This window comes from Miscanthus floridulus, chromosome 2, assembly GCF_019320115.1.
Source record: "Miscanthus floridulus cultivar M001 chromosome 2, ASM1932011v1, whole genome shotgun sequence".
Lineage (NCBI taxonomy): Eukaryota > Viridiplantae > Streptophyta > Magnoliopsida > Poales > Poaceae > Miscanthus > Miscanthus floridulus.
The window spans coordinates 178145639-178163423 of NC_089581.1; positions in this window are offsets into that span (position 1 = coordinate 178145639).

The window sequence follows — 17785 nt, forward strand, 5'->3', positions numbered from 1 at the left end:
AGGAGGGGAAGCTGTAGCCCGCATGCTCAAAGACGAACCAGACCGCGGTGGTGCCCACAACGGCCGCCACCGAGGCGTTCCTCCACCGTTATAGTGGCAAGTCGGCGACTGGAGCGGGTCTCGCACGAGGAATGTTAGGAGCAGTCGATCCGCACCCGCACCAGCACCCTCCATCGTCGTCGTCGTCGTTGCCGTCGTCGGGAGTTAGGGTTCAGGGTTGGGGAACGAACGAAAGAGAGTGAGAGGAGAGTGTGGGAGTAAGTGGGCCACGAGAAAATGAAAAAGGCCTAATACCGCGGTCGTCGCGGGTTGACTGGGCGGAAACCGCCATCGCGCCGGCGCGAGGGCCAATTCTATCTTGTTTACAGAGTTAATAGACTGCGCGTGTCTAGTTTTCGAGTTAGAGGGCTAGAACCAAACTGCTGCCATAGTTGGAGGGCCAAAAACAGACTTTTTCTAATAGAAAAATATTAAAGCGTGACTTAGCTTTAGACAGAATGTCTGGTCGGCGGTGTATGGTGTTATCTGGTCGGCGTTGACGACGAGCACTTGGTGGGCGGTGAGTTATTGGTGAACATGACCTCGGAGGTGGTTCCGAGATCGGATTTGCAGTCGCCGGTGCTGGGGTGATCGGTGTAGAATCGATCTGCACCGGCTCGATGAGCTCTCCGACTCCGCCAGCATTGATGATCCATGAGATCGACCCGACCGTGAAGATCTGGCCGGGCTATGGGTGGGACAAAGAGCCTGCGGAACGTACCATCTTGTTCGATATAGAAACATAATGCACACCCTACCTAGCGCGTCAACTATCGATAGAATATCGTCGGCAGTCCTCCGATGGGTATCACACGAAGGTAGATTGATCGACAGAGAGGCGTGTAATCAAGAACAAGAAGGTAACAGAGACACACGAGTTAGACAGGTTCAGGCCGTCAGTACGACGTAATACCCTACTCCTATGGTCTGTTGGTTTGTATTAGCTATCGTATGATATTACGTGATTTTGGAGGGGGTCCCTGCCCGCCTTATATAGTCCGGGGGTAGGGTTACAAGTCGGTTAGATCTGAGAGATAACCGAAAAGTAATAACAGATTACAGGAATCATGAGATCATACGTATCCTAACAAATCTCGTAGTATTTTCAGGATATCTTTCCGGTGTCTTGCGGAAGGTGCCGAGCAGAGTCATATCCCGCAAGGCTTCATCTTGTGGGTTAGGCTGTCCCTGAGGGTGCAGCCCATATGATCTGTCGTGGATATCCGGACTAGGCCACACTAGATATAGAATTAAGGGCCATTTGGTAGGTATCCAAGTTCTCATAAAATAAACATTATAGATCTAAATTTTCTCAAGAAATGTTTCAAGTGATGAATCCGAATCACTTTTATAGAACCATTTAGCTTTCTAATTTCAAAAAACATGTTTTACATACAAAAAATCATATAAATAAATAATGTTTCGAAAAAATCAAAACTTTTTGTGGACAAAAATAACTTAAATGAAACCGATTTTGAATTGTTGCACTTATAAAGAATAACTAGAAACAAAAATACAGTCACTGGGGTACAGGAGAAACTAGAAATAGAATCAAGTGAAACTGGTCTGGAACCATTTTGCATGTCGCAGTCAAAAAGCACAGAACCATAAACGTTTCATGGTAATAGCATTTGTCGGCGTTTCTTTGAACTCCGATGTGAATCGGAACCGATTCTCACTTTCCGAACGGAGTTTAAGTTTGGACGGTTCCTCAAGACTGGGCTAGGCCAGACTAATCCCATGAGTCTATGTTTACCATTTGTGGAAGCGATAAGTGCGGAAGTAAGGGACGAAGAAGAAAGGTGCGAGTGATGAAAGAAAAAATAGAATTGAGGAAGAGAGGAACGGAAGAATAAATTACCGTACTACTTTGTATTACTATTTACTCTCTCTATCCTAAAAAGGATGTAAATCTTGCTTTACGAGGATTCAAAGAATCTCAAGTCTAATTAAATTTATAGAAGATATATTATCTACATTTAGATCTCCAGTTAGGTTATTATAAAAATATATTTCATGATTAATCTAATGATACTTACTATACATAATAAACATCAATATTTTTTTATATATATTTAGTCGAAAATAAGAATATTTGACTTTCCGAGAAGTGAGATTTACATTTTTTTACGGAGGGAGCAGATACATAGACAAAGTAAAAATGAACGAGTCTAATTGTGTGCTGCTACAAATTTGCCGGCAGAGCTTTAGGCAGTCATAGATGATTATCCGATTGGTAGATGATCCAGAGTCCATGAATACCAAGGCACTTGTAACAAAAAAAAAAACTATCTATTGCTTGACAAACCTAGCTATTAGAAAAAAGGTTAAATAATTTTTAATACTGTAGTACAAACGTAGGTAAATCTGTACCAGTATAAGTACCTCTAAGATCTTGAGATTGTTTGTAAAAAAACGAGATTGACAAAGTAACAACACACGTCTCGCTGTCACACACACATCGTTTATCATTAAAAAAATACTAGTACGGTAGTACCATTAAACTCTAGAAGATAAATCTCAAAAAAATATGATACCGTATTAAGTCGAGAACTTGAATCTAGTAAGCAAGTTCGAATTCATCAATAAACCTAATATGTATCTCTTATTACCCTAAACCCCACTAGATTTTTACCTCCACATGCAAAGCGATTGACATCAGCACCTCACTAGCGCATGCAATTATGACACTTTGTCTATTCATATAAGCTATCCACATCAGCATGCCACGTTATCTAGCAAGATGTATTTATTTGTCCACGTTAGTATATCCACCATCAACTAAAATTCATTCGTGATCCCTTAGCAACGCGAGAGCGCTGTCCATTAAATATGCTTCTAGTAAGCTACTAAACTCATAAGTCAAATGGACTTAGAGAGAGGCTCTCAAATAAATGTCGTGAGTTTGCTATAGGAGGCAACAACATGGCACGTTGTTGTGGTGGAAAATAATGATTGATGATCACTGAATGAAAAAAAATAATGATGGACGTGGAAAATTTAACTGGCGAGGGGGGGCAATGGCAATTACTTCACTGCGAATATACACCAGGATAAAAAATTACTACACTGCAAATTTTCTTTAATAAGGGGATGCAATGCCTGTTCGTTTCGTTGAAATTTGAAAATTTTGCTTATACGAATGCTAATGCTGATTTGTTATTTATGAGAGAAAAATATTGATCATTCACTTAAAAGCATTGTTGAAGTAGTGCTGAAGATCAGGACTAATATATGTTGTTGGGCTCAACCAAGGCCGAATATCCATATTCATCGGTCCTGCCAGATTGTCCAGGACCAGAAAGAGCTAGTCCGGGCTTCAAGTAAACTAGTGGATGGCACGCGCCCCTGCGCGCCAGAGTAAACGATCCCAGGTTGCTTCATGGTGGTGACAATAACATGTAATATTAGAACCGAGTTGCCCACGGTGGAAGCAACTTGGAACACTATGTGTTGCCCGCGTATTCCGTTAGCTCATCTTCGAGACCTAGAAACAAATAACATATAATAAATGAATCACAGTTTGTATCAGTGGAAAACCGTTACAGTTTCAACAACTGTTTTATTCTAATCGATACTCCATACGGATAGCACGCATTTCCCAATATAAGCCCACTAACCCATGACATTTGCCTAAAGTCTTCCAATTCACCTTATGGCACTGTCAAACGTGCAAGTCTAGGAACGGTAATGATACCAAGAGTGAAAAAATAAACCTAGAACATGGTATGTCATGATTTTCTTTGGTCTTAAATGAACATCAATGGCATGGAGAACAATGTAGTGATTGACCCACATCTGGTGACAACTAAAATCGATTTTTAGAGTTGGGCTATGTTACATCCGTATTTCATGTAACATATGAGGGGCATGAAGGCACTGTACCTTGAGAACTACCACACTATGCTTAACGTCAGTGTAAATTTGGTGGGGCATGCGTGTAGGCTATTGTTTCCCATTCGTCTACACCAAGATCAAAACATGAGCAAAAAGGTAACATTAGCTGAGCGCATATGAATAAGATAAATATCAACGACATGAATATAGCAAGATCTATCTGGTCCGAAAAAGCATGGATGGCTATAGCAGTACCTACCTAGTCCCAAAAAAGCAAGGGACAAAAGCAAAGAAGGTGACATTAGGTGAAGACATCTGAGGGGAGTAAAAATTTGACAGCACTGATCTCAGCAACAGCAGGTGTAAATAGATGGGAAAATAGAAAAGGTCGACATAAATGAGAGGAAGCCTAAATGATCCACAAGGCAGCAACATGCGACATGCATATGAAGGAATCCAACATGGAGTGGAGACACGAATACTGTTAATAACGCAATCATGCAACAAAATGAAGAAATACCAACCTAACCTGTGCAGGAAGAAAGCAAAAAATTTTCAGAAAAAATATAAGCAGTATGAGTATAAATTAAGGATCACGCAAGTCACGGATGGTTAAATAAGATGTGAATTGCCGATGCATCAAAACAGTCTATTGCATATTGAAAATGGTTTATCAACCAGTCTCGTATATACTATTTTGTTATTTGAAAACTTCGTAGAGATAACCAAATTTATTCAGTAATACTAAAGGATCAGAAACCTATCACTGAGTTAGTTTTCTCAAAATAACTATTACATTCAAAACCCTTTGCTTTTCATAGCTAGATGTTGCTAAATTAAAAAAGGTATGATATCCCAATACTATAACCACTTAAATGAAGTTTTGTAGAATATATGTAGAACGATCAAATATGTATTATTTTGTTACTAAATGTGCAGACATAGCAATATTTGTCGCTAAGAACACAAACGGTCGGCACATGTTTGGAGAAAAGGAAATCATTGTTCATGACAACGCAAGCAAAATATTACCAGATCCGGATGCTGAGCTGACGAGCCGCCGCCGCAGCCAACAAATAGACCACGCGAGTCTGTTCTGCTCCAGGCATTGGTGACAAACCATAGATGAGCAAAATGCGAAATACAATTGTCATGAATAATAAACAAAAATATTTATATGTCAATGTTAACGGAGCTAATGTGTTGTGTGCTAAAGCAGCACCGGCATTACTATGGAAGCGAATGGAATAAAAAAAGGCAATAGATTTAGGAAACAAAGGGAGAGATGACATGGAACAGAATGCATACTATCTTTACAGGAGATGCAAAGGTTGAGTTGTTGTTCATTTCATTTTGGACAGATATTCTTCTTTATCATTGATGGTTTCAACCTCTGTAATCTGTTGAAAAGTAATTACAATTAGAAGGCACATATCTTATTATCAAAGCAGGGGACTTCGGCCACCAACCAGGCCATCCACGTCGCCCGAAATTCCGCCCGCCCTTGATCCGGACTTCGGTCGCCAACCAGGCCATCCACGTCGCCCAAAATTCCGCCCGCCCTTGACCTTTGTTTTCGCGGCTGAGCCCCGTCCCAGGTACTATGCACCCGTGGCCGCTCCCGTTCGCCTGCCTTCGTGGTTTCTAGTTCCCGTCCCACTGCCTCGCCGCCTTGTTCCCTTCCTGTCTCCGTCTCCCTTTCCGCGTTTGTGTCGTCCTCGCCCGCTCCGTGCTCTCCGCCGTCGCCATCGTTGACGCCTCCGTGGGTCCCGTGCTCCTCCGTTTAGCTGGGTTTGCTCACGCTCCTTTTCTCCTCCTTCATTTTGCGTTCCGATTTGGTTTCTGTCATCCCCGTTTGTTCCGCCTGTGCCTTCCTTTCCTCCTCCCATTCTCTCTTCCTTGCCTTTGCGCTTTGCTGGGATGTGTTCGTCCTGCCCGGTGCTCCTGCGGCCGATCTACGGACTCCGTGCTTCCTTGCCCTCGTTCTTGGATGTCGTCTTCATCGATTGTTCCTGCCTAGGGTTTCCATGCTACGGTGGGGGTCCCTGCCCTGTTCTTGCCGCCTCAGCACTGGACGTCTTCGCCGATTCGGTCGCACGTGCTGCGTCGCCGTGTTTCTTGGTTGTGCTGTCTGTGTATTTCTTTCCCCTATGGGTTCCGTGCTATAGTGCACTCCCCCTTGCCCTATTCCTCTTGCCTGCGCCATGACCCTGGTTGCTCCTGCTTCCTTTACCCTGCTTCCCGCCGCGTTTATTGTCTTCTCCTCCTTTGCTCTTTTGGTATGATTGGGGGCCTGCGCTTCATGCCGGTGTGCTGTCCACAGCCCTTTTCCCCTTCTCTGTGCTCCATTTCTTGGTTCCTGTTTCGATGCCTTTTGTTGTCGGAGCTGATTTTCCCTCTGCTGTGTGTACTAATACTTGACTTTGTTTCCAGGTTTATTGCCTGTCGTTACGTTGCCGCTCCGGATCTACTATGTACCTGCTTCTGGCAAATGCGCTATGGACGGACCTTAACTTCCTCTTACTGTCGGTAATTTAGTTGCCTTTGTTTGCGGGTTCAGATGCCATGTTTACCGTGTCCTTACGTTTGTGTGCTTCTTACGAAAAATGTCCCTATGTTTATGTGCTTCTTACGAAAAATTTAGAGGCTCAGCGTTCTTCATTCCACTGTACGGCGACCGTCGGGGTGCTTACATTCTACTTACATGCTTTCCTGATTCGCTTCGTGATGTTAGCTGCTTGCCCAGTTATTTTCTATGAGCTTACGATATGTGTCAACTGGTTGTCACCCTTATTTTTGTTGTATGTTGTACGCACGGGTCTACACGTACATGTGTGCTGTTTATTTCTGCGGTATCCTTGGATTTTTAGGTCTCTTCATATTGGTTCATGTGTTACAGGTGCATTGTTTGGCTTCCATCCTGCTCCTTCGTCCTTGTGCTGCTCTAGCCTTACCAAATATCCAAGGTGACCTGATGCTTTGTGTTCTGTGCGTTATTTCTTCTTCTTGTGTTGTGCTTCTATATGCATCTCTGTTGTGTGTCTAATGGATATCATTGCCTATGTCTTATCGTTGTTGCGCTCTACTTTGACATCATTGTTTGTTATTTTGGTTTCTCGAATACTCACAGGTGATGTGTAGCGTTGTATTAGGTACATCATTGTTGGTTAGTGTCTTTACAGGCTTTGTACATTATTTCCTTTGTGGTAGGTTGCCCTAATTACTTTTGCTCCATCAGCTTTTTGTTCAAATCTAGAATTATCGTTTACAGACACTGTGATATCTGCTGATTCCCTTAACTATGCAGCTCTCGGTGGAACCTGAACCTGTTCATACCCCTGCTTCATGTGGTGTTGCTGAGTATGTGTCTCATATCACAAATTGTGTATATAGAGTTTGCTAACTCATCTAGGTTTCTGTTGCGCTTTTAAGTTTATATCTAAATTTGCCGAGTGCTTAACAGTACCCGTGCAAAATAGCTTGAATGGTAAGTGGTTGATATAATACCATAAAACAGATGGTTTGGTCCGAGGGATGCTTGACATATGGTACCTCTGTGCTTTGTTGCACTTTTAAGTTTATTTCTAAACTTGCCCACTATTTAACAGTAGCTGCGCAAAATAACTTGAATGGTAAGTGGTTTATATAATCCAGGAGATGGTTTGGTCTGAGCCTCTGAGGGATGGTTGACATATAGTATCTCTGGGAATTAGTGTTCATACCTTGAAAAGTTTTGTGAAATTCAAGCAAAACATTTGGAGCTCTTCCTTGTGTCAGTCTTACTGTGACACTGGTCATGCCTTGACATTTCGTAACTGGATTACTGATTACTTTAGTGCTTTCATTTTTTGAACTATCTCACTTTATGCTGGGTTCTTTCCATGAATTACCTATGTTACGATATACTGTTTATATTTGCACACTCAGAAGATATGAAAAAAATAATGTTCTTGCAATGTTCCTATTAGACTCAATAGGTCAAGAGGTCAGGATACTAAGCCGCATGGTAGGTCTGGTGGACGCAAATCCTCGTCGGGGAATCAGAAAAAGTGAAACAGGTTTTTAAATATATACTGCCATAATTTTAGAAAGACGCCTTCTTCGACGTTATTGTCGTCAGCTCAACCTATTTGCTGATTTGTGCAGTTTGGGACACCCCTTGGTGCATCGCCTTTTGCATGGCCGCCGCAACGCCTACAACCGAGTTCGTCTCCAACACTATGTACATTGGTGTTTACAAGGACAGTTCGAACCTTTGCTGCCTACGTTGCTATACCACGACACAAGGATGTCTTTTGTATGCATAATTTGTCCGCTTTGGGAGTTCATCGTCAGGCTTCTTGTATAGTCTAGGATCCGACTATCTAATGTTATGGAACTAGGCCTCCTACCTGCTGCTATCTGCACTGTGGCAAACTATATGGCAGGCTATAAACTTTGTCTCTGGACATATGGCATACACTCCTGTAGTGTCTTCAGAACACTACCCTATGCTTCCACCTCGAAACATTGCCGTCTTAATGGCATCCATCCATGTAATATAAGTAGATTTGGTACCTCTGCGCTGTATTTACCGGTACTTACTATGCTTAGCTGCGCCGTTTGATTTTCCGTTTAATCGCCGGCGCGCGCAAGGGCGCGCGTGATGGACTAGTGTATATGTGAAAAGAGATAGGAAACTAAATAGGGAATGAAAACAGAGGAAGTTCTGAATTTAACCTTTGTACTACGCAAGAATTTTGGTAGAACAATATGGGAGGAGCAAAAATCTAATATACTGACATAATTGAAATGGGACAAAGTCTCGATATAGCAAGCTATAATCAATATGAAATGTAAACCAGAACATGCATTTAAAATGCCAAGTCATTAGGTTCGAAAATGACTACTCTTACCTGTAGTGTCAATAGGAATTCCAAGTTTACATGTGCTATTTTCCAACTTTAAAAAGCATTATTAATTGTAGACAGAAGGAAAGAATTGGAAACTATGTCCAAATAATATTTTTAGTAACGAATAAGAGAAAAGATGTTGCCATCACGGCAGATGCATAAGAGGCTTAATACTAGTTTTTAGTAAAACACCACGGCACATAAGGATTTTTAGAAGGGATGTGCGAAAAAAGTTCACAAAAGCTGTTTACGTTTGTTTGACGAGATTTTGTATAAAATTTGACTAGTATGCATGTACATCTATACGTGCTACTGAAAATAATAATAAAGGAAAAAAACATGAATCAAGTTGCATTGGGCCGTGATGAGCTAATGCATAGTGCGCATGTTTATTTACGTGTGCTGGAGAAGAGAAGCTAACAGGCATAGCCATATACGTGCGCCCGTATAAGAGCTGAACCGGCTGTAGAGTTCGTATGTACGCCGGTGTGTGTCGTGTATTTCCGTTGGATTGTACATCAACTGAGCCTGCGAGACAATCAGCCCGATGAGGTCCAGAACCTTCTGGAACCTTGGCCAGATATACGTGCGACCGGCAGGTTAATGACTTGATCAACGGGAAGGCTTTATCCCTTCATCCTAGGCCCATGCGTCAGGGAACAAGATACGTCCACGAGCCCATCCGAAAGCCTCTAGAGGGATTACCACGTGAAGGTAATTATTCTATATGAATGAATCACGTGGTCTTATCTTGTTGGCAAGCAAAGGGCCTAGCCCCGGATATCTCTCGCGCGCCAACTGATTTTAGGCGACGCGTGCGTGCGGCCAGAGGGCTCGCTGCTACCCTAGCCACAGCCTATATAAAGAAGCCCCTTGACCCTCGTTAGGGGACTAATCACGCCCGGCCGATTTGATCACAAGAAGGGCAGCCGCCGCCACGGCGCCATCCAGGGGCTCGGTGCGGATACAAACCAAGTCGATCACAAAGGCAGCCGGCGGCGCGGCGCCAGGAGGTTGATTGCAGACGTACGCGCCGCCGGCCAGAGGGCTGCAGACGTGCTGCTGCGCCGAGGGGCATGCATGGAGAGGATCATCCACTCCATCATCAGGAAGAGACGGAGGCAACCTTGCCTCGGCATCGCGCCATGTATCCAGGGGCTCGCTCCGGGGGCGCTGGTCATCTACGTCAGGAAGGAGGTCCGGCTAATCACCGACCGGAGCGATGCCTCTCTCGTCATCACGACGCAATCAAACAAGGCAAGTTCATCACTTGCGCCGCCGGAGCCGGAGTCCATCTGCTGTGCGCCAAGCAAATAAGAAGGCAGCCACGCCCGAGGAGACGCTCCGTCGACGGGCGCCCGCCGAGACGGAGGACACGACCCGACGCAGCACGCACGACGAGTTACCCGGATCAGCGCCGGCGGCTTGGGCTCGCATCTACTACGGAGTTCATCGAGTCTTCATCGACCTCCTGGCATCTACCACGGACAGGAGGACGGCTGGCTGATCACGCATGCCGGCAAGCTGCCTTCGGTATCCACCAACGTTGACGCAACGTCGTCGACTTTCTGCAGCCGGAGACGCCCCGACGCCTGACGAGCACCATCGAGCAGGGCTCCATTACCGATGAATGACGTGTCTAGGAGGCGAGCCCGGACGCCGTCGACCACGGCTCTATCTACTCCAACGACGACGACGTGCTGAGATGGCGAGCCCACATACACATCGTCGACCACGGCTAGACGTACGTGGGCTGCTGCATGCTTCACGTGAAGCTAGCCTGGAGGTGGGTCGGCACTCGGCAGTGGCACATGAGCATAAGCCTTTGTCTGCTTAACTACTGCCAAGCTGCATGTGTACATGTATATACGTTTATATGCGTGCGCTTGAAATACTGCTAATAAGAGACATGTGCATATGCACGTACTAACTGTATGAAACTACAAGCAAACCATAGGAGCTTGGCTGTCGTTCGAGCCCTGAATCAAATTTGAGCTTGGCTGTCGTTCGAGCCCTGAATCAAATTTGTATAATTCTGTCTTATGTCTAGCAGGTGAAGCTGTAGGGGCACCTGGGCCACGTAGCACCACTTTGCAGCGCTCGACACCGGCGAGGCAGGATGACGCGCGGGTGGGCGGCTACACTACGCTCCGTTCGACACTGACGAGGCGGATGGCTACGGGCTGATGAGGCCTTCTTCAACAACAATGACTTCTACGATCAAGTTCCACCGTGCCACGACGATGCTGCCGAAGGAGTCCGAAGCGATCCAAGCTACACTGCGATGACACCATACACCTTTCGACACTGACGAGGTGAACGACGCTGGCGGGCATAGCTGATATTCCAGCCATGTTGTATTGGCTCATGGACCGACGAGGCCCTACGCCAACACCACCCACATCTACACCATGCATGAGGAGTGAAACGAAGATCGACTACGACGACCACAACAGCTTAATCGGAGGTACTTTAGCTTAATCAGAGGTACTTTGTGAGTTAGCTCACAGGGCTAATTAACTGGAAGCTTTCCGAGGCCTCAGTAACCATGAAGACCACATCGCCGCCAGCAGGCTAGGAAGCGCAACATTCATATGAGGGACCGATATTTGTATTTTTATTAAATATGAATAAAGTGTGTTCCCTCTCATTTCTTTATTTTTGTGTATTTTGGTACACCGGCACGCCCGCCTCATTTATTTTGTTTGTAGCAAAGAAATATTATATTTTTCTGTCCAAACAACTTTAAGCACCAATCAACTAATCCAAGATCTTACCTATATAGGATATAAGGGGAATATGACAATATAGTCTTATGTTAATAACACACCTGTACTAAGTATTAACACTAAGAACAAAATCTTCAGAATAAGAAACGGCTGCTTCCATTGAAATTACTCCCTTCCCTTGTTGTATAGCAGTTCAAACGAAAAAGGGACTTTTGTAAGCACCAATGTAGTCTGAGATTAACTGGAAGTGTCTATCCATCAGATCATAATGTTGAGTAACAAATGCCAAATTTTCATAGCAGCCTGAAGTAGGGAAAAATAGCAAATGGCAAATGGTCAGAATATGAGACCATAACGAATGTGGAATGCACGAACCGGTAAATGGGTAGGACAGGAGATTATTAGCAAATAGGCTTGGACCATATTGAAAATTGGCAGAGGTTCTTAAAGGCCTCAATGTGTCAATCATCATTTGTTCATGAACATGGAGCTTCAGGGCATGCTGACAAATGGGTCACTCTTAAAAAAGCTCCATAATATAGGTGATAGGCCATGCCACTACACCACAACACTAATATAGCGTCATACGTGTGTCGTTATAAGTTCACTAATACTGTTGAATTGTTGGTCGGTATAGCTGACCCACAGATCAAGTGTCGGTAAATATACCTTTTGCGTTGAACTATCTGTCGGTATAAATATTTGGCTGTATAGTTGAACCGTCGGTCGGAATAGATAAACAAAAAGGACAAACCTTCGGTCGGTATAGAGTGGTGCGCGCTCTGGAAAAGAAAAAAAGGCCCGTTCGTGGGAAGATAAAGATGGGCCTTCACGCCAGCAACCCAACTCAACACCCAACTCCGTCAACCCTAACCCCCACGTCTAGACTCCCCCCTCTCTCTCCCAATCTTCCAAAGCCGCCGCCCTACACTTCTCCTCTCCGTCTCTTCTCTCGCCTCAACACCACCGCCGCCGCCTGTAGATCGAGATTCGCCCGTCTACCACTCCTCCCTTCCGAAGGCGACGACTGCTGGATCCTATAGCCGGACGGGATTCAAGGATGAACCGACGGATCCAGGGTGGGCGTCCAGAACTGCGACTTGCCATCTGCTCCTGCTGCTTTGGAGGTACGTGAATCATTCGCGTTCTGCTCCATCGTGGGCTCTTCTTGTAGGATTGGACCATGGAGACGACATGATTCTTTGGGGCTCAGGTGGGTCCGCTGCCGTCACGATGGAAGCGCCTGAGGAGCAGTAGCAGCAAGCAGATCTTGGTGCCCTGGCGTTGCGGCTGCAGGCGCGAGTCTACAGGCACGGGTGGCCGGCATACGGAGCCTGGATCTAGCACGCATGGGACTCGCCTGGCTGTCTCCTCTTTGGCATGGTCGGCGCTCTCAAGCTTTGCCGGGTATGATGAATTGTTGGCGTGCTGCTCTGTGGTGAGGCTGAGCGGAAGCTCTATTTAATTCCTACAGTAGTTGTTTTGTTTACACATAATACAGTTAGTGCATGTGCATAGTTGTTTTTTGATACATGTAATACAGTTAGCTCTGTTCCTTTAATTCCTACAGCCGAGCCAATGGGAACTATTTTGTTTTCCAATTCTAGGTCTCAACTTACTTGCACTACTTTACTGTGTTTCTGAGTTTTCATTACCTTTTGATAGAGTATTGCATATTTGCATCTGTGAGTTGGTATTGAATTGTACAGAATTGTGATAGGTTCGGATTTGTGTGGGAACTTTTCTTCAAAGACTTTGAAAGGCCCAATTCCTGCAGAGATTGGTAAACTGACAGCTAAATAAAATGTATGTTTTACTATCTGCTTTCATGTGAATTCATTCTTTTCATTTGCCACCAGGTGTTGACATGATTTTCTTACTTCTGTGGTGCAGTTATGATATATACTATCTGCGAATTTCTTTACTAGATGTATTCATGCATCTTTTTCTACCCTCAGACACCTGGAAAAAAATTGCATACAAACTGTATGCGCCGTGGAGCCATGCATACCAACCATCATTACGTGACGTGTGTCTCTGCACAGCTAGCCTAGACCACGCAGTTGGTGCCCCAGCCCCCGCCGTGCAGCACACGGCCCTCAATTGCGACTGTGAGTGACCCCCGCCTCATCCTTATCGATTCCATTAGGCAAGCAATCTGATCCTGGTCTTGGTCCCTAACGCTTCTTTGCCGCAGCTGTTGGGATCCGCGACGACAAGGACTGCAGCATGGGCTAGAGTGGCTGCGAGGGAGAGGTGCCCTACGACGACGTCGATGCCTGCTACCGCGACAACGACCGCTGCGTCCAGAAGAAAGGTTACATTTGCTTGCTTCCCTGCCTGCCTTGTTGTGCACTTGTGCTTGTTAGTGAGATGGCCGGATGGATGAAGCCATGTCAATGCAGTGAGGTAGGCAATAAATCCAACTTGGTGTATAGATGAGCTGAGTTGCTCTTCACATCTACTGCTTTACATATCTGCTCATCACTACATCTACTGAATCTCACCGTTCGTGCTTTCTACTGCATTACTCTTACTTGTCATGGAAATTGAGACCTCACATCTTGCCTGCATGGTACTACATACTAATCCTGATACTGATATGTCGTTGTATTATATCAACATCTCTCGACCTTTCACTCCACTTGCCTTGATGCATCTACTGCAGTCTATCACCTCACCTTTCTAATTGCAGCACAACACCTCTGCTTTCATCAATTTAATTCAGACTCTGTTTGCCTCTCCCAGTGCACAAGCTTGTCAACAAATCAGACCCATAGTACTCCATCACTGCTTTGATTACTTGCTGCATTCTTGAGGCCTTCTCCTATACTAATTTCAATATTTCTCTTCTTTCTAACTGCAACACAGCAGTTCACTTGCCATCATTACGTAGTCGCAGTCTCTGTAGCACTTCACTTTCCACTAGCTGTTCCTAGGAAGTCTATCCACTAGTTGTTCTTCGTCTTGCCTTTTGCTTCAGTTCAGTTAAGGAAAGCAAGGACTAGAGATTGCTATATATTCTGCATCAGCTCTTTTCAGTTCAGTTAAATAGACATCATTTTCTTTCGTATTTTCTGTAATAATCAAAAAGTAGTGAAAGCATATATATAGCTGGAATTTGGCAGCATATTGCATCTTTAATATGGAATTGTTGGTGATGCTGGACCTCAGTTTTTCTCATGGCACGCACACACTGATAGTTCACATGTCGTAAACGACGATATGATTTTGCGGGCAGCGATGGTTTGGTATTGGCAGTAACCTGATCTTGATTTTTTCTGTTACTCTAGCTTGTCACTATATATCTTGTTTTCTGCTTTTTATTGTCATGCTATGAGTTTCTGTACAAAGTAATAGAAAACAAGAATGCAGATTTATTTTTTGGCCTAATCTATCTGATGCACTACTTTGTTTTGCAATTCAGGACTCAACATACTTGTACATGTACTGATCTGATGTCATGTGTATTCACAGTACAACTGCACTGGTGCGTTGGAGCTGTAGCTAAAAGAGTCTGCACAGGACTGTCTACCCCAGCCTAGAGCCGAAGTGGGCAACTTACAACCTTTTGGAGATTATTTGAACATCCACAACATTGGCGGTTGCTCTTCTTGTGCGTACCGGTATGATCATCTTTCTGTATGCCATCTTTTTAATATTGTGTATGGATAGGAACACGACAATCGTGTTTAAATTAAAACCATTCCGTGGCTTCATTATGCTTTTTAAGTGTCCTCGACATGTATTTGATTGATTAAAAATAGCAATTTGACCACATCACCACATGCCTGTACTTATTACAGCTGTTAGATAATGAACAGTTTACTAGAAGCACAATTGGAACGCTGCATCTGACAGAACAAAGTACTACAGTACAAGTTGGAACTGAAAAATATGATTTGATTTTTCAGGTGGAAGGCGCTAGATGTAACGTGATTATTTTGTGTCAGCAAGCAGATCAAACATTTTGTAAGATGGAGATGAAACATCGATGGATGCTAGTTGCTTTGGATGATATAGCATTTTGTAAAGAACTGCTTGGGGATGGATGCTAGTTGCTTTGGATGATGTAACATTTTGTAAAGAACTCCTTGGACATGTTAGCTGTGAGGTGTGCAAGCCAGACTTGTGTGTTGTGAAGAATACTGTAATTTGGTGTCTCATGTTACTGTGAGGTGTGCAACCCAGCATGACTATTACATGTACCAATTGGCATGAATGAAATCTAAGCTATGTCATTGTGACTCGATTTTGTGTCTCATGTTGAATGTGACCTTGTATGTTTCATGTCTAAAAGAATACTGTAATTTGGTTAATGTGAGATTAATAATGTATTTTTTGCGTCATGTGATCTATGCGTTGGATTGTTGGTTGGTATAAATCCCTTTAGCCTTGAACTGTTGGACGGTAAAACTACTATATACCATCAGCCTGTTGGTCGGTGTTGCTTCAGCATTTCGTCAGATTATCGGTCGCTAAAAGTATACGCTATAACCCTATCCCGATGCCACTTTCAGTGGCAGTAGTTAAGTGTCGGCATAGATCTATACTGACCGATAGTGCGTCGCTGTATCCACCTATAGGCCCCGTTCGCTGGTCTGAAACTGGCTGGAAAACACTGTTCCGGCTGAATTGTTGTGAGAGAAAAACACTGTTTCGACTGAAAAAAGAAGCCGAACAAGCTGAATATGGGGTAAGCCAAACAGGGTCATAGCGACCAATGGTGCATCGCCATTCTGGGGTTGTGGTGTAGTGTGCCCAGTACCTCGCAGGTGAACGAACATCAGATCATATCCCTGAGTAATGGATACGAAATTTTCATCACAGGCATATAATAGACATGTGTTTCATGTAACGAACAGTGGCGTGTGTTAGGAGGAGGAATTTTAAAAAAGAAAACATTAGACCATAAGCAGATACAGGTGGGAGCGACGCAAGTAGCCCATCAATGTTTTGCCGCATGAGCATGTTCCTGAAATCCAAAACTAGGGCTGAAAAACAGATTAAAAAATCGACGATGCAAACTCACAGTTCTCTAATCGAAACTCTAAAAGGAAATGTACCTATGCTGACAGTCTGACATCAGTTTTATTGACAGACCCATGCAAGTACAGGATGTGAAGATATATAATTTCAAGTATTTCTACCATGAAGATTTTAAAAAATAGCTGAGGAGAAAACATTTATCAGTAGCAAATATATAGCGGAGTTGTGGATGCTAGTCTAAAAAATCTATAGAAATTTTTATCAGTAACAAATAAATAGCAGCGTCGTGGATGCTACTGTTAGATAATTTACTGCTACCTTGTGTGAACACAGCAAGGGAAGACGGCTCTAAAAGACCCCCTGCTGTGATACTGTAGGCGCTGTAGGTGTAGGCACCGCACGGCTCACCTACAGCACTGTAGCCACATGCAGAGGCCGGCGCAGAGTCAGCCCTGTATGTTATCTAGTCACTGTTGCAGTAGGGCAGCTGTACTAGGGACTAGATGGATAGAGTTGTATAAATAAACTACCACGGCAACTCAGTAAAGAAAGTTCAGATTTGCCATCTCACAGATAAGGTTTCGGCCAACACTGGTGTCTTGTACTATGTGTGCATACTCTGCTCTCTCTTCTTCTTCAAGCTCTAGCCATAGTGCATGGGGACGAACAATGCTTGTTCATAGTCGGCACGGCTAGTGGGTGCTCGACAACACTAGAGGGTGCTCGATAAGACTGGTGAGTGATTCACTCACCAGAGCCGGTGATCCTGTGGGCCAACAGCTACAAAATCATGGCACTTCATGAAACACTTATGGTGCATAAATCAAGAAAGGGAAGTTCAGCACTCAAAATTACCTGTGACCAACAACCTAATTAAAAGGGACATGCAGTGACAGAGAGCATACATATAAATGCATCTGGTGACATAAAATCTGACATGGAGCCATGAAAACTAGGTAATCCCATAAAAAATGTATTTACTGTTTGTTCATTATACTGCATCCTAATAAAGGATTCATCTTAGTGAATGATAAGGGTGACAATAGGAATAACCAACTAAGGTGACATGGATGTCTCAAACTCATGAATAATCAACTAAGGTGACTTATAGTATTAGAACGTAAATAATTATTGGCAGCAAAGAAGACATGTAGTAATACAACATCGCTGTATGTCCATATCAATCAATCCTACAAAAATTGAAGGAAAAAACTTACAGATGAGTCTACTGCCACTCCAAACCATTGATGTCATAACGTATCCATATAAGTTTCTCTCAATCTTTTGTTGTGCGAAAGA